This window comes from Python bivittatus, unplaced genomic scaffold, assembly GCF_059951505.1.
Source record: "Python bivittatus isolate LINGU-HERP-01145 unplaced genomic scaffold, Pbiv_v1 ctg000020_np1212, whole genome shotgun sequence".
In the NCBI taxonomy this organism is placed as follows: domain Eukaryota; kingdom Metazoa; phylum Chordata; class Lepidosauria; order Squamata; family Pythonidae; genus Python; species Python bivittatus.
Window position 1 is genome coordinate 27,722,096 of NW_028277030.1, and position 21,114 is coordinate 27,743,209.

Sequence of the window (21,114 nt, forward strand, 5' to 3'; positions counted from 1 at the left end):
AATATATCAGGGCTGGAGGGGAGGGGGTCATTATAAATGTCATAGACTGGAACTCCTTGAATCCTTGCCAAAGGTTGAGCGAGGGGAGGGGTCATAAAGCAGTTTGTTTGGTTTGACTTTGGGAGGTGCAACTACTGAATTGCTACTGCTGAGGCAACAGAACCAGAGGGATGTCTCCATTCTTTTCATTAGCAGGGAGATCAGGGAGGGACATTTTACCGAAGTTCTTCAGGAGGAGAAGAAATTCTCCAGGAATTTCTCAGGGATGGAATCAACCATTTGTAACAGGCATAGCGTAGCTTCTTTCTTTCTTTTCTGTAAGTAGTGGTTTCTTTCTTTATTGCTGTGGTGCAATTATGTTGGGTCTCCCTGGCCACTATGTTGTCACCTCCAGAATGTCCCAGGATCAGCATTGTTCCAGACCATTGAATGCATGTGGAGAAATAGCAGCCCAAAAGCAAAACAAACCAATAGATGAAATATTACTAGAACATAGCTAAAATTATCCAACATGGTCTCTTTTTTTAGGAGCTGAGAAAAATGAAAAATCTGATCCCCTCCACTAAGTAGACAGGACCAGGAAATCACAGGAGGACTAAAATGGCTTTTATTGAGATTGGCTATAATAATAGAATCTAGCAAATCTGATTATGCTGTGTCTTCTCCTTCTTCTTATAGTTCAGTGAATTAGGGAGGTGTCTGTCTGAGTTGCTCCCAAAGGTTACCTGGACTTCTGGACTTTAAAAATGCTTTAGCCCTGTTGCCTAAGCAACAGAGCCTGCATATCTCTGTCAAGGTGATCTTCCTTACTCTCTAGAGTAAGATCTCAGAGAAACATCCAGGCTCTAGGAAAAAAAGTTAAGTCTTGTGGCCCCTTAAAGAATTTCAGATTCATTATGGAGGTCACTTGGCCAGATACATGAACTCTGGGACCCAGCTGGCCAACCACTACATCCTATACAAGCACACACAGGTACAGAGCAAAGCAATCAACAACAGGGCCTCTGAAACGTTCAGAAAAATCATGACATCTCTTTACAGAACCCAAATGTATGCAGGATAAGAACTGAGAGAGAGAGAGAAAGAGACCAGCTAGGGAACTGTCTTCTTGTGGCAGCTGTTGCAAATGTGGCTCCCCGTGGCAAAACACAAGATCAGCAGGATCTGGTTAAAAGCCAACGTTTCCCAATCTTGGCAACATCTGGATGGCCACTAGTGTCTGTGGAGGGCCAGTGTCATAAAAAGCAAGATGGTGGTCATGCAGTGCAATCAAAGCCCCGTCCCTCTGCATGTGTGATATCGATGCCTTTTCAACTTTGATGTGCTGTCACCACTGCCATCCATTTTGACCCCTTCTTAGGGTGGCCATGGGCATTGCTGAGAGTTCTGGGAGTCCACAGAACTGGAAGTTGTCAAGATTGAGAAAAACTACAGTCCATCGGGATGTTTCTTTGCTTTGTACTGGGCTTAAATGCCTTCTAGTCATAACAGACAATGAGTCGTATCTATTCCTGATATAGTCACCAGATTGAAACAAGCATGCAAGAAGTATATAATCAATATATGTGTTCATCCAATGTTGGGAGGTGGCAAGGAATGGTGGTGGTGGCCCCTATGCTGGCTCAGGATGGGGTTGCACGTCCCCTGAAAGAGCAGGCCCTCAAATTCTCCTGGACATCTCGCTTCTTGGGCTATCCCTCCAGGCTTTGGGGTTTGAGTGGCTTGGGGCTGTCCTTTATGCTGTGGGTTGTTTGAAATGGCATAATTTTTATGAGCTTTATCATTTTAATGTGAACCACTCGGAGTCTGTAGAATCAAGTGGAATAGGCATTATGTGAATAAATAAACAAGCAATGCAAATCTATTTTCCTGGAACATGCTTTTCCCCCCCATATGTTTTTGATTATTTGTTGCATATAGTTGTGAGAAGGGTGTCTGGGGAAAGCGTTTGGGTTAGGTTGCCGCTAGCTGAGCCAGGAAATTGTGAGAGCGTTTTAAAAATTGGGTGGGGAAGATAACATGTGGGAAGGAACAGGTGCTATCTGTTGCCCCTGACTCTGCCCTTGCTGAACACAGACCTCACCTTTGTCCCAGTGGGGCTGCCCACTCATAAGGAAGTGAAGAGCTTGGGGTTGATTAAGTTCTTAGCAATTCCATTCTGTTTTCGTTTGAACACCCATTGGGTATTTTCACATTTGGTTCCAGTAACATTTTAGATGGTTGACGTCCAGCCAGATTCTGTGCAAATCCTCTTCAAATTCTATCCAACTCTTTTCACTGGTGTTTCCTCCCAGGTAAATGATGGAATTGCAGGCCAGCGAGAACAGACTCTTTTTTCATATAATTCAGAGAGATTTACTTGCAGATCTAATAGCGTTAGCTACCTAGATGACAGGAAACAGTGATTAAATCACATTCAACCTACTCTAAATGCTATTTTGATGTGGCTGGATTTTCTTTTGAAACTGGTTTTGTCTATCCAGAGCTCATATATTCGAATGCAAAAATTAAACATGCGTGTTACGGAGTACAGCAAATGCATGGAATATTGTACTGCACAGTCAACATCCGACTGTAGGCCAGCATTTGGCTCATTTTTTCTATTTTTTTTTTTCTCTTGTTGTCATCCTGCCTCCTATGAAAAGCTCAGCAAAGGCACTTTGGAGCAATTGGACATTTAGGATGTAAAGTCAAGGAGAATGTCAGATAGATAAGATGGCCAGAAGTTTTTCCCCAAAGCATTGTATATGTGATAGAGATTGCAAATATATCATCATTTTTAAAGGCCGTTATTTCTCATGGAGGCCTCTCTGCTTTTTCTCCACCTTTCAGGTAGTGGCAGAGTGCCATCTGGCTGGACAATGCCAAGGGATTAGACATCCTTTGTGCCTTTTTGCTCTTTTCAAAACCGGACTGGGATCTACACCCAAGTGGGCCTTTTTGTGGAACCCTTTACTGTTTTTTTCCTCCCCTGTGACTTCTGCTGCTCTGACTGGTTTTGACTGGTAGGAAAGGGGGACCAAACATTTAAACAAACAAATAGAAAAGTGCAGCATGATGCCAAAGAGCTGAAATGCTGCACGTGTGTTCCCAGTGTTCCCAGTCACTTCTGCTTGATTCGTATCAACGTCCCCAGCCCCAGCCCAAAGCAGAGGCCGGCTGCCACACAGAGGGTTGCACAGAAGTCTGTGGTCATCTTGTCTGCTGGCACTGTGAGAACAGTCAGAGCTATCTGTGCTTCCCCACCTGATCAAAAAGACAGCATAGAAGGTGGAGGTTGGTCAGTGCTCCTTGGCCCCACCAGTGTTGTTCACGGCAAACAGCCCTTCTCTCCCTCCCAAACCACAATGGGGAAATTCCTAGCACTACAGTGCTTAAAACTTTCATGGGTCAGGGGAGGGTGGGAGCCAGAGAGCTGGGAAACAGAGATTGGTAAGAGTTCCTGGCAAGGTAAAGCACCCTGTTCCCCAGGCTCACAAATTGCTCCCATTTTGCAATTTCAGACTATCTATCTATCTATCTATCTATCTATCTATCTATCTATCTATCTATCTATCTATCTATCTATCTAAAATTCCCCTCTCACCCCTAAGGGTGGTATGTATCTACCTCAAGCTCTACCAGAGGCCTGGCAGTTTGAGGGTTCTGAGCAGTATCTGAGCTGTTCCTAGCCCTGCACTCTTCTGGACAGAGAGGTCTGATGTTGTTCCTGGGATCTGTTGGAGCCACTCTCCCAGCTTAGGAGTCACAGCCCCGAGTGCTCCTACCACTTGGGAGGGACCACTTTGGCCTCTACTTTCCACATTTCCCCCCTCATTAGGTCTGCTGTTGTAGCAACATTCCATCAATTCCAAGTTCTATTGCCTCGTCCATGTATGGTTTGTTCCAGTAGCCCACTTATCATCAAATTGTCCTGGTTCCCCAACATCTGACATGGACCTTGTTAATCTGGGTGATGTCTGAGCCAGCATGCTTCTCTTAGTTCATGTCACTCTCATATTTGTGGTAGGCAGATGAAGCGTTAAGGGGTCTTTGCCCAAGGACCCTTACTGGTAAGGTGGGTACCAGCTGGGATTTGAACCCCAGTCTCCTGCATCAAAGGCAGTGTTCTAACCACTACGCTATCCAGCTGTGCTCGATCTCCCTCCCTCCCTCCCTCCCTCCCTCTTTCTCTGTATAAATACGTTTTTCCACAGAGTAAAAACAATGTAAGTTATAAATTAAAGATAAGAGAAATAGAGAAAAGTAATAGAAAAGTCAAAAAGAAATCAAGAAAAAGAAATACAAAAGAAGGAAAAAGAAAAAAAGAAAGTATAACAAAGAAGTGGCTTCTGGTTTTCTTTACAGCATTTATAAGTACAGTACATTTATATTTTACCCTCTCTAAGGTTACATCAAAGTTTCCTTCTTTCCATAATCTACCCTTTCTAATCATCAGATCCATAAATCATCAGCTCGTGCTTTTGTTTTTTCAGCAAAAAGTCCATAAGGGGTTTCCAGTCACTAATATATGTAGTAATTGATCATTTTCTAAGCAAACAAGTTAATTTTGCTATCTCTGCTAGTTCCATCATCTTCACCAACCATTTCTCCATTGTGGGTATTTGCAAGTTGAGTTTTTATTCAGAAGAAAATAATGTTGGCTGCCCTTTGGGGATGCTAAATTTGGGACTTGGGAGTTCAGTGCCACTGAGGGAATGGCACAAAACCCTGATTCGGAAGTGCCCTCAGTCACTCCTGCTGAAATCAGCAGCCCTTGAGATGCTTTCCCTGGCAGGATTGAGTAGATCCATGTTCCTTTCTTCTTGTCGCCCAGCAGACTTCTGGTTGCTATTTGGCAGGCTATGAACAGAGAGAAAAGCAACCTCTGTGGTTGTGAAGGGTTGCGCAAGAGCGTTAGCTTCTGAGCTACCAGAGAGCCATTGCCTTTCGGCTTTCAGCTGGGGTGATGTGGTGAGTCCCATCTCTAAGAGTGGGTGAACGGTACAGAAATGGGAAAACACAGGTTTTGTTTCCCATGGGATCAGCTCCTCAAAAACAGAATCCTTTGATATGTTGTTGATTATTTGTTGAATATAATCAGTAAACATATGGATGAGGAACGCCTTGTGATCTGTAAAGGAAATGGAAAAACAGGACATGTGTAACCCTGAACCGGGAAAAAAAGTCATGTAATGTTCTTAAGCTAGAGAAACAGATTTCAACACATGGTTCTGCTGTGAGAAATTGCACATCCCTAAACCTGTTTTTAACTGCTGGCATTCACCTTTGGCTCCGAGGATTGCTTCTATGGTTATCTGGACACTTCTTGCTAAATATTTTCCTGTTGGGAAAGGATGGTGAAAGGATTTCTCAAGAGCTAATGCACTTTGTCTGATAGATCTTCACTTATTAGATTGTCTGGTCCAACTTATATAATGTAAAGCTTCTTATAATGTATAGCTAAGTTTGATGCTCTGAGTATAATCAGCAGAAAGGACAGTCAGGAAGATTAACAGAATATCTGTATGCACATAAACTTGCTTTTCTTTTTTTGCAAAATAATCTGTGTGGTGCTATTTGGGGGTTCCACCATATTTATTGTGTCTTACCCAGCTTCTGTGTTCCCATATTGGGAAATGTAACTGACTGCATTCAGAATTCATGTCACTGGACTTCCTGGGAAATCAACGGGCAGGAAAAGAGGGACTCTCTTATAATGAGAGATGATGGCTCCATTTCCCAGTTGGTGACACCCGAAGATGGCAGTCCTTCCCCATCCTGGTCAATGTGCATAACTGCAGCAAGAGAGTCTACTTTTGGAGAAGCATTGCAATATTCCCATCATCTTATGAGCTGAAGCAAAGTGTTGCATCTGCAGAGTAGCAGTGGGCAAGCTTTTTGGGGGCTGTATTTCCTTGGGAGAAGGAGTTGCATATCAATGGGAGATGATGCTTAAGGACAGATTGCTCTTCTCAGGGATCTGAATTGCTTGCCTGAAAGAGCTTTTTTGATTCGGTTGAAGGTCCTGCAAGTTGTTCCTGCACATTGTCTCCTACAGCTGTGCAAAGCTTTGAAGGAGTACTTTACTCCAATGATATCTGAAGTTCAAAGTTGCTTCAAAACTATCTGTGATACATTGTGGTTCCCTGCTTCTAAAAAGTGATGTAAAGCTGCTGTGTTACATTGCTTTGTGTTGCTTCTCCAGCTTTCTCTGGTACTTCTGGTTGTTTGCTTATGCTTCCAGCTACTGAAGTACAGGAGGAGGCTGGAGATGCGACATGAAATGGGTGAATTCCCCCACTGCTGCATCTTAGCAAAATGAATAGCTTTGCCTTTGCAATGCAAAGTACCTCCTTGAGACCATTTCTGGCTTTTGGCCACCACTGGTGAAGGAAATTAGGCTCTAAATTGAACCTTACATAAGTGGACTTCGTACAAGAATTTCCTTTCCTTCTTCCTCTCCTTGTATAACATCAAATCTGCTCTCAAGAGTCCCTCAAACCTCCAGAATAGACTTGCAGGTGTTGGTGAACTGTTGTGAGTTGAGAAGGTTTGATCACCAATAAAAGCTGTTCCATTGGAAGACGAGTAACACTGGATTTTAGTCTATGTTTGCTACCAAATTATGTCACAGATTTAACTCCTAAATTCTAATGTTAATTTTCTGAATTTAAACTTTTTCAATATTCCTAAGAGCAAGTAAGGGGATTATCTGATTTAAAGTATATGGGTGTTTTAAAGCAGCATATCAGTCTTAATAAAAATGTAGTTACAGTATATCAATATTGTATTTAAAAACCAGTTTTAAAGTTTGATTATTTTTTTCAAATATTCTTGAAAATTAATTTAACTTGAAATATTATGAATTCCAGAATTGGGATTTAAATTCTGAGATTATATCAAATTATGAAAATAAGGTACATCTTGGAATATATTTTTACAATTTAGTATTGAAATTTCTTTTCCAAGTTTGGCTCTCAATCTTTATAATGTTGTTTTTTTCCTGTTTCACTTCCTTCTTGGAATGCTTTTTTGATATTGATTTTGCCCTGTAATCCTAGAAGGAATTGAATTATGGGATTTGCCTTGCTTTTATTTCCCTAGCTGTGTAACTATAAATTATGAACTTTTATCTCTATGTTCTGCATCTATTTTAAATTGAAGCATAATAATTCAATGCTAGTATGATTGTTAAATGACAGTCCTCAGAGAAGGCAACTTGGAAGGGTATTTCTGGGTGGTTCACTGTAGATCTCCAAAGGCTTCTGGCTCTAATATGAGCAAATTGTAGGTAGTCTTCTATTAATTGCTTATTGGTCTCAGCCATTTCAGAGTGATTTGTTAGAATCCCAGATTTGTATTAATAGAAATATGGTTTATATTGATTGTGCCCTCATAGCAGAATAGAATGGTTTAATTACTGGTGTTAAATTTTTTTCAACACAGGTCAGGTACTTCAGAAAAACTCAGGAACTTGGGCTTGATGATCAGTGGTGGTACATTAAGAGTTAATATTCCAAAGTAGAGTGTGTGTGTGGAACCTGGGCCATGCTCTGGGTCTCAGTCTCATTGAAGTTAAGCAAACTTTGGCCAAGAAGCCTCCTGAGGGGTGGTATACAAAGATCTTGATCCAGTGTGATATAGTAAGCCAGGTATAGGCCCTGAACTAGGGAGATTCAAGTTCAAGTCCTTTCTGAGCACACTGGATAACTTTGGACCAATAATTATCTCTCATCCCAAATCATTTTAAAGGATAATTATTGTGAAACAGTAAACATCTTAATGGGCATCATCTTGAGTTCCTAGTACAAGGATGTACAATTTGTGATCACAAAGGCCTCTATGTTATTTCTTAGTGCTCCACCAGAAGTTGCTGACAAATGGAACTTTAATGTGAAATGGGGAGCAATCATATTCATGGTATTGAATTAACTGATTTAATTGTACTTAAGTCATAGTTGGGGCAGCCCTACTCACTTCTTTCTCTAGCCCCATTTGCTTTTGTCAGTGTGACATCCAGAAACTTGCTCCAAGGTCATCTTTGGTTCTCATAACCAGGGCTTTTGTGCAGCCCTGGCCTAGAAGAAGATATAAACGTAACAATAAATAAAATAAAATGATGGATATAAATGTGAGTTATCCACAATCTGTTTAGTATGAAAATATCCAAGAAAGCAAGTAATGGAGAGCTTGACCAATACAATATCTTTTCCTCCCTCTGCGTGTGTGAAAGAGAAAGAATGCAACATTTTAGTGCACTGCAAACATCAGAAGCAAGATAATTGCTACAGGATCTGTAGTGGAAATGCTGTTATTTCTACTGGACAAAGTACAAGCATATTTTATCTCGTGGAATTTTCAGTAAAGAATGGAATTATTTTTCATCCTGCTGAGACTGCCTCACCACTAAATATGGATTCAGCAACAAGTACCAAAAATACGACCTTGCATTCAAAACACAGCTGTTATGGCAGGTTTTTCCTCTAAAACTGGGGCAATGTCCAAGCAAATGAGGATGATGATGAACAACAACAACTATGGGTGCTCTATGGTTAAAATTCTTAGCAAAGACATATCAGATTTTTATTTAAACCAGCAGATTTTCATACTTTCTCTTGAGTTTGTATAGTGTGCTCTTCTCAGCACTGACAAGGAAAACAGAGAGGAAGTATTCAGTCAGCATCAATTCCTTAATTTGGCATCCTAACTGAAAGTTCCCATATTAAGTGGCTTTCAAATAAAATGAGCTATTTTCATGAACCCAGGATTAAGACCTAATCAAGAAACTGAGATGGAGAGGGAAACCAGAATTGAAAAAGGAAGAATAGTTTTATACATATAAAGCTGGCCCTAGTGTTCTTTTTCTATTTTCCGGTTTTGCAGAATATATGATTTTTCAAACATCAATCCATTTGACAGCAGATGAACCAGATTTTTGCTTGCATTTTTCCTCCATGCATTTCCTGTGGAGTTGTTAAATGGACTGAATACTGGTTGCATGACTAGAGAAGCCTTTAGCAGGCTGTTAATTGTCATCCAGGATGAATTATGAGTATAGTTAGAAAGAATAGGGATCACAGCCTAGGCAGATATATTTTCCTATTCCTACTTTTTGAAAAGCAGACTTGAAGTTTCAGTCCTATGCTTGGAAGTAACTCCCATTAAAGCAGCATTCCCCAGCTTAGTGCCCTCCAGATGTGCTAGAATTCCAATTCAAAAATTCCTTGCCAACATTACCAGAGGAATATCTTTGTCAAAAGACATCTGGAGAGCACCAAGTTTGGGAAAACTGATTTAGAGTTTAATGATGGCTATTTTTTATAAATGATTAAGTTCTTACAAATAGCAGAGTTGCTTTCAAGCAATTAAAGAGAGGGTGGGTTGCATCCAACACAACTGCCTGGGACCAGCTTAGGAAGATCATCAATGCAACATAACTTATTTTCATATACATGTAATTATTGTTGTTGCTTAAAATTGAAGATAAATTCAATGAAGCTACATTCAACTAGTTCAAACCTACCAGTTCCAACACAGAAACCAGTATAGATGTCCCATTCAACAACAGATCATCTTGGAGGGACAGAGGTGAAATGTCCAAATGAAGAAACAACCTGAGGAATGACCTGCCCACTGTGGATGGAACACTTAACAATGATTACTGCTTACAGATCCAATCAAATAATGTTTTCCTATTTCAGTTCATAGCTAATTCTTAACTATAATTCTTGCACTTTAATTGTTGTTAAGAAAAAGTAACAGTTAAGCATTATAATCTCAATATATTTTTTGCACCGTAGACATGGCAACAGATAGAGTGGAATAATTTTTTTGTGTTGTGTATTGTTCTTTAGGAAAAAAAAACAGGGAGAAAGCTAAGAAGATGATGATAAAAATGGTATTATCTCTAATCACACATTTCTGCCATATGCATTGAAGAGCAGCTGCTTTCTCATGTTATTTAGTCATCCTCAGGGACCATTACCTTCAGCTGATTTTCTAGTGATTTTACAAAGCTCATGAGAGATTATAGATTTAGAGTAGCCTTCCCCAATTTTATATTCTCCAGATGTTTTGGAACAGCAAGTCTAGGGCTTGCGATTCCAACACATCTGGAGGGCACCACTTGGGGAAGGCTGTTATACCACTAATTGTTGGATTTTCCTCAGTGGGCTAAAAACCCCATTTTTACAAATGGAACTGACATAATTCAGTTCCTCACACATTTATACATATGTCTGCATTGGAGAAGCCTCTGTAGGCTTTCTTCAAAGTTTCTCTGTATGCCTGCATGCAAGGATGGCTAGATATGTGTGGGCTTCTCCCCTGCAGATGTCCATGCTCAGGTTATGGTATTAGAGATGAGCTGGAGAAGCCAAATATTGAACGGGAAAGTCCAACAGTACATATGGCATTCTCTGTACAATTAACACATCTAACAGACACCCAGATAAAGAATCTGCTGTACTAGACAAGGAAGCAAAACTGACTCTAGTTGCACTGCTTGAGAGTAAGAACAGATTTGGTAATAGAACTTTATCCCATGAAAAATAAACCTATGCATAAAATGAATGCACCTTTCTGATAGTTAGCTTTCTATAGAATAATTTTACATACTTTTTTATAAGGAAGCATTCCATGCACTTCTTCTGAAATGGTGCTGTCCCCATAGAGGTTTATTCTCTTATCTGTAGACCTGAAGCATCAGGAAAGCAGACTCAGAGTACAGCCTGCAACTTCCTTCCTGAGATCTGGAACGTCCTGCCAGAGGGTAAGCAGAGGGTAAACAGGTGCCATCTTCCTTCTTGTGATACTTAATATGTCATTGTAGGAGGACAGCTGTGTTTGTCTATGGTAGCCCCAACTCAGAAGGAGTTCAGTAGCACTTTTTCAGGCTGACAAATCTGATTAAAAGACATAAGCTTTAGTGCGTATCAGCTCACTTCCTCACATGCAAGGGAGTGCTAGTCTGATGTAAGATTTAAACTGGGATGAGGCAGAGAAGAAAAGAGAGGAAGACAGAAGGCAGGAGAGTTATCAGGTGCAAGTTGCATGTGAGATAGATTAGAAGTACCTTATCAATTAGCAACAGTTATGTGTCAAAGTCACTTCTTTCTCATGATAGTTTTAAAAGGTGACCCATAAACGGGGAATTCCATTTTGCAAATGTAAAAAACAAGGATACAACATACACTCTTCTCTTGGAACAGAGAGATGCTTTACTTGAAGAAGTCTTGCCAGAATTTAGGTTTACATGGGGGTTACCTCCTAGGATGAGGCAGCTCATTTGGGGTATCACAAAAGGGCAGCAAATATAGACTGCACCTACATCAATGTTGTCCAAACTTGGCCACTTTAAGATGAGTGGACTTAACTCCCAGAATTCCCCAGCCAGCCATGCTGGCTGGGGAATTCTGGGAGTTGAAGTCCACTCATCTTAAAGTGGCCAGGTTTGGACAACACTGACCTACATTAACAGGGAGGGAGGAAAGTGCTAGTGGCTTTTTCTGTCTAATCAAATATAATATATGAAGTTATAAATTCAGGGGTGCCAGAGGAGAAGAGCTGTGAGAAAGGCCATGATGTGATAGAAATTGTTTATTTTGGCAAGATGAATGAAATTTACCTGACCATTACATCCCATTCTTCAGCAGGGTGTGAGTGTATGAGCTTAGTTTTTCTTTTGGACCATCAACTGCATACTCCTAAGGTCTATTTTTCCTTTGAGTATTGTTTAAGTGGTGTGGACAGGCACCCTACTTTGCAGAAGAAGGACTATCAGTGAAAAACCAATTGTTTTATGACATTTTCTTTAAAAAGGGAGGGAGAGATTATTCTAGAAATTATTTCCAAAAATGCATTAATACTCTTACAGGAGCATATACAAACTTTGTACAGGCACTGTCTTACTTCCATTTTCATTTTTGGTGCTCTTTTTCTCCTAAATGGACATGCACCCTGGAAAATTTCTACTGTGTGCTTTTGCTGTTTTTCTCACTATATAGTCCATATTCTGTGGAAATAATAGTTAAAATACTAGTACTATAAATAACAGTAATGATAGTAGCATTTTATACCGTTCACCTAAATCAGAAGAAAAGATTTGACTGTTGTTCTTTGGTCTAATCCTGTTTAAGCAATAGATGAATTGCCCTCTGGGGGAGATGGGCGGCATATAAATTTAATAAATAAATAAATGACTGAATTTACCCTATTGATCTTGCATCATCATGCTCCATTTCCATGTCTATAATTTAATATGTGAGATTTCATGATTGTTTGTTGGATGAAACAGTGATTGATTGGTTCATAGCCTACCCTTTTAATAACAATATTTTGGGTATTATTTTTTCCAGTAAAGTAAACAATAGTGTGTTGGAATGATAGAAAACCACTGATCATGATTACATTTCAAAATGAAGAAGATACTTGCATTAAAATTCACATCAGCTTGGCCCTCCTGAAATATTGTTTTTCATTATTTGCAAAGAATGATTGAAGTGAGGTTCTGGAATCTGAGGCTGTTTATAGCACCTTGGCATGTCCCAAACCCCATGCTGGATCTCCTTCCTTACACTCCAATACCTGGCATCCTGCCAGATACCTGGCATATCTTGTTGCCTCTGTCTGGGAAACCTTGTTCACACATCTTGGTTCCATCTGTAAAATGCACATCCAACACGTGCATTTAGTTCAACTCCCCTTTATGGGCCATGCGCTGGAACATTACAGATTTTAATTCAAGGATTGGTGATAAAAAATGCCTTTTGTGTTTACGGCTCTTAAGGACAGTGGCACAATGGGAAATCCTGGGGAAGTGTCCTTGTTGCAATCCCAGTATATCCCTTCGTTTAAAGAGGTTGGAGAATCAGTCGTGCTGTTCTTTTAGAACAGGGCACCTTCTCAGGGAGAGGAAGAACCTGAGGACAAGAAAAAAAAAAAGAATGAAAAATGCAGAAATAACAAAACAAAACCCAGCAGGTAAGAGAAAGTTGGCAATCCCCATCATCCACTGGATATGTGTGAAGCTGTAATATACACCATCCTCTTTAGGTATATCATCTCTTTCTCTCTGTGTATATATACCCAGTGAGAGGATCTAAAATGTACCTAAAATGTTGAGATGAGGTTTGAGGAGGCAGATGGGTTTATCAGCATGCTCTGTCCATGATTTTTTTTTTTGTCTGTGTGTGACCTTGAGTCAGTTTTTGACTCCTGGCGACTGCCTGGACTAGTCCCTGCAGTTTTCTTGGCGAGGTTTTTCAGAAGTGGCTTGCCCTTGCCTGCTGTCTAGGGCTGAGAGCCCAGGTCACCCAGCTGCTTTCATGCCCAAGGCGGTACTAGAACTCAGAGTCTCTCAGAGCCTTAACCACTACACCAAACCAAAATTTAGGTCAGTTAAATTTGAGAAACAAGTGGAAATTGAGAGAGTTAAGCTGGAAAGCTTTGCTTTTCAATGGTGGCATTTGTTCTTGGAACAGCCTTCCTCTAAGGTAGACTGGCCCTTTTGAAATGGCCTTCTGGAAGCCAAGAGTCCAAACTCTTCCAGAAAGTATTTGGGATGTGATTGTTCACCATCATCATTTGTTCTTCATTATGTTTTTCATTTTTTTTTCTTACTGTTACTGTTAGTTTGGGGTTTTTGAATTGTGGACTCTGATGTTATGGGAGATATAGAGTCAATTATTTTTATTATTATTATTATTATTTCCTTTTTTTGTTATGGAGGTTTTATCATATTTGTTATTTACCTTTGGTTTTCCGTATGGTGGATGTTTCACTGCATTTTATTTAGTTGCAAGCTGCTGAGACTCAGGATCATTCATAATAAAACAATTGATTTATACAGAAATTATATATAATATATACAATAAATATGTTTTCTGTAGGCACAAGAGAGAAGGTTTAGGCACTGACTTTTTGTCCCAAGTCTTTCTACTCTTCTTTGATTGATGTGGCATATACCACATGACGAGTTGCAATGTTTGATGATGGGAACCAAATAGCTTCTTTGAGAGAACATTGTTTTGTTTTTTTAATGTTACCCATACCACTGTCTTAGTTAACACTGGCAGCATTGGAAAACAATTCTTATGTTACCAGTTACGGTGAAAGTATGGCAAATACTTTCCCAGATCTTCTCCAGGACTACAGCATGATCAGTATGTCGCAGTTCAGGGTGGCTGAGGATTCTCAGATGTTTTCGGTAGTTCAGCCTGGCTCAGAAAAAGGGAGCTACTAGAAAGTCTTCCACACCATGCTGAGCTAGAGGTCTGCACTCTTCATATTTTGCAATTCTTAAGAAAACATTCTTAAGAAATGAATGAATTTGCACTTATTTGTGATCCAATGTTTTGTTAGAATTTTTATGGGGCTTTAAAATTAATATGGTCCTGTATATCTCCTTAGATGGCAGCACCTAGCTGATGTTTGCTGATTCTGGAAGGAGACAGAGTCAACCTGAGCTAATATTTGGATGGGGAACCACCTGGGAATCCCAGGGCTGTTGACTAGACTGGGAAGTCTGGAAGAAATCCTGCAAGAAGACAGTGACAACACACTTCTATACCATGGCCAAGAAAAGTTCACAGGTGTGTCACCAGGAATCAAATCAAGCTTGAAGTATCTTTACTTTTACCTATTTATTCTTTTTTGCCCCCTCCCACCCTGTATGGGTGAATAATAGTTGTATGATAGTAAAGGATGGGCTGATTGCTCATAGAAACTTCCATCGGTTCAGCCTAGCTAAGGGAAAAAAATGACATCCTGCAGAAAATTGGGTAGGCTGTTGGACTTGATGACTTAGACACTTGCTTTATTTTCATTTTTTTATTTATATATCAAATTTGTCACCGCCCATCTCGTTCAAAAGCGACTCTGGGCAGTTTACAGAAAAAATAAAATCAATTAAAATACAAGATAAAAACAATCTTTAGCAGTAGAGTATGAATAGTATTAATCAATGCTATTGGGAATTGGGAAGGGAAACTCATTCCTCTCTCTATGGGGTGGGAGGCTGGTGGTGAGGAAACCTGTGGCTGGCCCCTTCCCTGAGCATCCACACACACAAACACACACACTCCCAAACTCTGAGATATCTTCGCAACTGGCTTCTCCCCAAGCAAGAAAGAAACAATACATGTTGAAAAGGCTGATCATCTCCCCTTACTGAACAACTCACACTCCTTCTCTCTCCCTGGCAGGATCATAGGCTTAATTGCCAGTAGGCCTCTCCACCACTTGGCCTTTGCTCTTCCTCCCACCACTTCTGCTGCTTGCCTTGGTTCCTCTCAGCTGGGCAATTCCCTGCTGGCTGCTCTGCCAGCTGCCAACTAAAACTCCTGCGTTGCTGTGCTCTTAGGTTGTTCCTCTTCTGTGCCACCATGGAGAGGAAAACCCTTTTGCTTCACATAATGTGTAGAGAAGAATCTCTGCTTCCCTCCTTATTCTTCAATTTTACTTAAGTAACTTGGCCTTTAAACTCCTCTTTGCTCCCTAAATCTCTTTTTTCCACTTCTTCTTTGCCAGGACTCCCATTTGCCTAGCTCTGCCTGTGCTGTGCACTTGCCCCTTCCTATTTGCCTCATGCTCTTTGCCATGATGTTTCTTTACTTTGTGTGATGGGCTGTGAGAAGAACCTTGGGAGACTGGAGGAAGAGCCACAGCCAGGGCAACAGTCAGCCAAGAGATATCTCAGCCCACAGAAGAATGGGAGTGGAGAAAGCGTCTCGGAAGGGACCCTTCCTAGTTCTCTGGAAAGTAAAGACAGGGGAGGGGGGAAGTGCTTTCAGACTTGCAAGAATCTGTTACTGTAGCCTTACAATAAAGGTAGTGTTAGTGCGCATGGTTTGCGTTTCCTGTCTGGACTACCTTGAAGGGCTGACACTAGTTGGCTTTCCTTCTTCTATTTCTTTCAGTCTCCCAGCTCTGGATCACCCTCACCTCTCCATCTGTTTCTGTACTGCAACAGCAGGCATTCTCTTCCTCTGACCAATTTCTTCCGACAGTGTTACGCTGTCCCTTATCTCGGGTCCTATTTCCTCTTCTTCAACAGACTAACCTTCCTGCACCTCTTAACAAAGTGGTTGTATGAGTACTGTATCCAAATATTTAAGTGCAATATGCATTATTGTTCCTCCATCTCTTTCTTCTTATCTGTATCTAAGTTTGGGACACTGTAATTACAAATGGAGTTCTGCTGTTAATATAGATTAAACTCAGCTGCTGCTGCAGATGTGAGATGATTGTTGATTGCAAGAGAACTTACCTACCAACTCTATGGGCTATTCATGTTGGCAGATAGAGCAAATAATTTTTGTTCAGTAGGGTCTGGAACCCAGGTCACACCTTTTCCACCTGCCTCTTTGTCAATCCTGGGTAATATGTAATATGCCAGAATATCATACTAATATATTTTATTTTTTATATATTTAACCTGTGACAGCAATGAATAAACATTGCAGCGGGCACCAGCATAGCTCACATATTTAAAGAACTGAAGTGCAAAAAAAGAATTTTGCTAAAAATGTTCACATTATAATCTCTCTTGGTCACTTCTACTGAGCTTTTGCTGAATCTCATAATCGGGTAATTATTTGATTTACCTAATCAAATAATTTAGATTTAGCCAGGAGAATTAGAAGATGTATCTTTTTCCCAACTATGGAATTCTACAGTACAGGCAGATGATTCTAGCTGCAAGTCAGGGTTAATTGCTTAAGTGCAAGTTAATCATTTATGGCCTCATTTTGCTGTAAAAGAAACAGAAAATAATGCAAAGAGTTACATAATTAACACTTGCCCAGCAGGGCACACAAGCTAACTAACAAGAGACAATTAAGATGCTATTCATCATTATTTGCACACCACACTGAACAGGAAGTAATAAAATGGGCAAAAAGTTCTATATCAAACTAGTTGATTTAGAGCAGGAAGGATCTAAGGGTTCTTTGGATGCAAGGATCTTGGCCTTAAATACCATGTCATTGCTTTCATTTCCAGCTAACTGAGAAAAAAAGGTAGGCCTACAGTTCTAAAGGTTTCAGACTGGAAGTAACATTACCCTAAACAAGCAATTAGTTATTACTCTAACCATTAACAAAGTGATGGTTTTGGATTTATTTGCTTGTTTAACACTATACGTCATCTTTCTCCATTTTCTAGTTCCCAAAGCAATCTGTGTTAAAAGTATTTCAAAAATGAAAGCCATGTTGTGGTGGCTAGAATGGTGAACACAGACTGCAGAGTTTGAATCAGTTCCATTGTTTGTAAGAAGCAAAGATAACTAGTATTTTGAACTTAGCCTGCCTCATAGGACTGTTGTAAGAATGAATAAAAGAGGACTATAATCACTGCTTTTAGCTCTTCAGAGAGTTGAGTTACTTTTAAATGTAATAATAAAAGAACAATAAACAGCAATAACATAACCACAGTCTTAAAACTCAGCCTACAAATCTGTCTTAAGATCAAATTCTGTATCTTTTAGGGAATCCTCACCCAGTTTAGATTGCATTCCTGCTCTTTTGCAATGCAGTTCTCTCTTTAACCCATCCTTCCCTTTTCTGTTCAGGATTATGACGAACATTTACTGCCCTTGAATCTCCTTGTTTTGGTTGAAATCTGCTCCCATTTTCAGAAGGGCTGGCTTCAAATAGTGTGCATTCTACTGCTGACTGCCTTGGCATGTTGGAATGTAATTATCAGTCTAAGTTACATTTTTAGAATTCAGGAGTACTCTTTAGTTCACTCTGTGCCGTGCCTGAATGAAGGTCATTCCAATTTCATGTTATGTCACAGAGTTTTGAAGTGACATGTGTTTAATGATTTTTTCCTCCCTAAATGAACTGTAACAAGTACTTCACTAATGGGGTCTAATGAGAAGCCAGCAAAGAGGGGTGGGGGGGGGGGGAGAGAGGAAGAATGGTAAGAAGAAAATGAATCTTGCAAACTAATATTAAACTGATATTTTAATAGAGAGCCTGGCACAACGGAGATTAATGTTTTCATTCTTAAATTTCAGTCACTGAAAAAAAAAAGCTGTCCTTCCTTCCTTCCTTCCTTCCTTCCTTCCTTCCTTCCTTCCTTCCTTCCTTCCTTCCTTCCTTCCTTCCTTCCTTCCTTCCTCCCTCCCTCCCTCCCTCCCTCCCTCCCTCCTTCCTTTTCCTGCCTCCCTCCATCCTCCCTTCCCCTTCCCCTTCCCCTTCCCCTTCCCCTTCCCCTTCCCCTTCCCTTCCCCTTCCCTTCCCTTCCCCTTCCCCTTCCCTTCCCTTCCCCTTCCCTTCCTCTTCCTTCCTTCCTTCCTTCCTTCCTTCCTTCCTTCCTTCCTTCCTTCCTTCCTTCCTTCCTTCCTTCCTTCCTTCCTTCCTTCTTTTCTCCTAGATGAGACATTCTTCAATCTCCCTTCTTTGGAGATAGACTTTTAAACAGGGTCCTGATGTCATTAGCCTTCCATATTTTACCACTGTTTTGCCTAGTTTTTTATTTACCATAGAAAACTCATGAAATTGCTGTATATATTTTGAATGATAACACTAGAAGCCATCACCCAGTCTTTCCCTCCCTCCCTCTACTTTAATGGTAGTTTTCCAGTATTTGCAAACTTTTAAAAGATGGAAATCACTAAAGGTTTCTCTACATTAATAATTTTAATTATTTTAACAATAAATTCAACTTTCTCAGAGAATTCTGGGAATAGCAGTTCTGTGAAAAATCTGTCAAATAATGTTCTCTACTCTTTCCAGAAACTTTTGCATATATCTGTGGCAGCTAATGAAGCTTACATACAGTTGTAGTGTAGATACATCCTTGTGATTTCAAGCATGCCCTTTCTTTTCCCCCATTTATTATACTGACTTCCACCAAGTGGATCAAAGGGTTAGGTATGAATTGTTGTTAATATAAAGAGAGTAATCCGAAACAGAATGTATTGAGATTCAGATCATCAATCTGAAGGCCAACTCTAGATATTTCTGATGCTAGTGAGTTCCACCGCAAACCTATGTGGGCAACAGCAGCAATCAATAATCATTTTTATTTCCCACAATACCGCTAGAGAGCTTAATATTCTGCCACTTTAGGGTACCATGGGAAATGAAAATAGCAGCCATCACTTAGCATGCCCACTTAAATTTACCACAACCACCTGGTTGTGTCAGTGTCAGTGATACTCTGGGCAATTTAGATGGCCATCCACCTTTTTTTTTTTAGCATGACATAGACCAGTGTTGTCCAAACTTGGGCACTTTAAGATGAGTGAACTTCAACTCCCAGAATTCCCCAGCCAGCCAAGTTTGGACAACACTGACATAGACCATACCAGTTTAGGAAGCCTCTGGGCCCTGAGAGTGATGATGGTCTGAACAATAGTATTTGTCTTAGAAAAAGCAAGAAGGGCTGCTGTTCTTCAGGCTTCACAAGTTTGCTTAAAAACCACTATTGAAGTATGTATGCACAGTACACAAGAATAATCGGTTCTTCCCTTTCTTGCTTGCAAATTGAGGGAACAATCCCCCAAGTCTCACTGCTATGCCACATTCATGTATCCCAAGGACAGGGAACAGGTTGAAAAGACATTAGTGGAATACTGTGAAACAGTAAAACTATTTGATAAAATATTCGACACATTAGTTATTTCAGGGTCCTTCTAATAATGCCATGAGAGGAGACAGAAGAACCACGGCCAGGATGTTTTCAGGTGTGTTTCTGATGTGTCTTCAGCAGCATCTTTCTTTCCTTCGCGGGAATTCTGAGTAGAGATGGAATGAATGATGGAGGCAGGCCGCCTCACGTGGCAGGCTAGATGTCTGTTGCTCATTCTGTTTTAGAAATTCCTTTGCTTTCACAATCCTGTTACACTGCAAACAGAACCTGATAACAGAAGCCTGGGTCAAATTATACTTGCAAAACCGACACTATATAATTCCTCGCTGCCTGATTATTTTCCATTTACTCACCTCATTGTCAATGGCCATGATGACTAGAGATGTGGAAAGCTGTAGCGCCATATATCTAAAGGGGGACAAGCTGGGGGAATTCATCCTTCCATGCTTCTGAAACAGCATGGAAGAATAGCATGTTTAGTACGAATCCATTGAGAACGATGCAGTCTTCTTTTCCATGTATTATTTATTACTGCTGAGCACATTTTGAAGAAGTGCTTTGGAACTCACATGAGCATAAGCAGAGCACTTTTATAAAGAAGCCTGAAAAAAGACATGGATGCTTTAATTAGTAGCAGAAGGACACCATATTGGTACATATTCCCAAACTCTTCTGAATCATTTTCAAAGGGGGCATATCATCATCATCATCATCATCATCATCATCATCATCATCATCATCATCATCTATTAATTACTACTATTAACACATATATAGAGCCCAGTAGGGATCAGCTGAAAGTCAGTTCATGTCATTGTTGCAAGTTTTACATTTTTTGTGATTTTTAAAATTCACCTACACGTGTTGCCTTTTGTAACTTTTCTACTATGTAAAGTTTTATTCACAATGAACTTTAATGCATGCTTCTTTTGATACAACTCCTTCTAATATAAGCATTAAAAAAACCCCAAGTATTGTAATGGTGGGGAATAAATGGCTTTATTATTTATTATTATTATTTATGCTGCAAAATAGTCTGTTTTGGTGGATTGTGCTATTGTACTGCCATTGAAATTTGTGGCACATTTCTTTTCCATCTTTGACTCTAAAGCACTTTATAACAACTCTGGGATATAATATCTGACCCAAAGTCACTGAGTGAACCACAGCAGAGGAAAGCAAATATTCCCATGGTCAAAAGGGGGGAAAGTATTAGGAAACTATGGAGCAGTCAAACATCGATACCTGTAACAACCCATCTGTAAACATCTTAAAACAATTCCCTGACTACTAGAAGTTGGTATGATCTTATCAATCATAGCCTTGTCAGACTACTTTTTGGAAGACTGCTGGAATGCTACAGATATAATAACTTTTGACTTCAGCAAAACATTTTGCAAACTACTTCATGATAGTCTGATTAGCAAATTGCATAAGTATGAGCTGGATGGCATGATAGTTAAATGGATGTATGGCTGGATATATGACTGGCTTGGAAACCATACTCAAAGAGTGCTTATTAGTGGTTCCTCA

At 40.1% G+C, this 21,114-nt stretch overlaps 1 long non-coding RNA gene across 1 annotated transcript in view; it reads left to right on the top strand.

Moving 5' to 3' along the window:
• The first annotated feature begins 207 nt into the window (after positions 1-207).
• LOC112541703 (uncharacterized) overlaps positions 208-21,114 on the top strand; it is a 39,235-nt gene continuing 18,328 nt past the window's right edge. The window contains exons 1-2 of the long non-coding RNA XR_003085672.2: positions 208-317; positions 14,392-14,573. This is a non-coding gene — a long non-coding RNA (uncharacterized LOC112541703). The remainder of the gene's footprint in view (positions 318-14,391; positions 14,574-21,114) is intronic.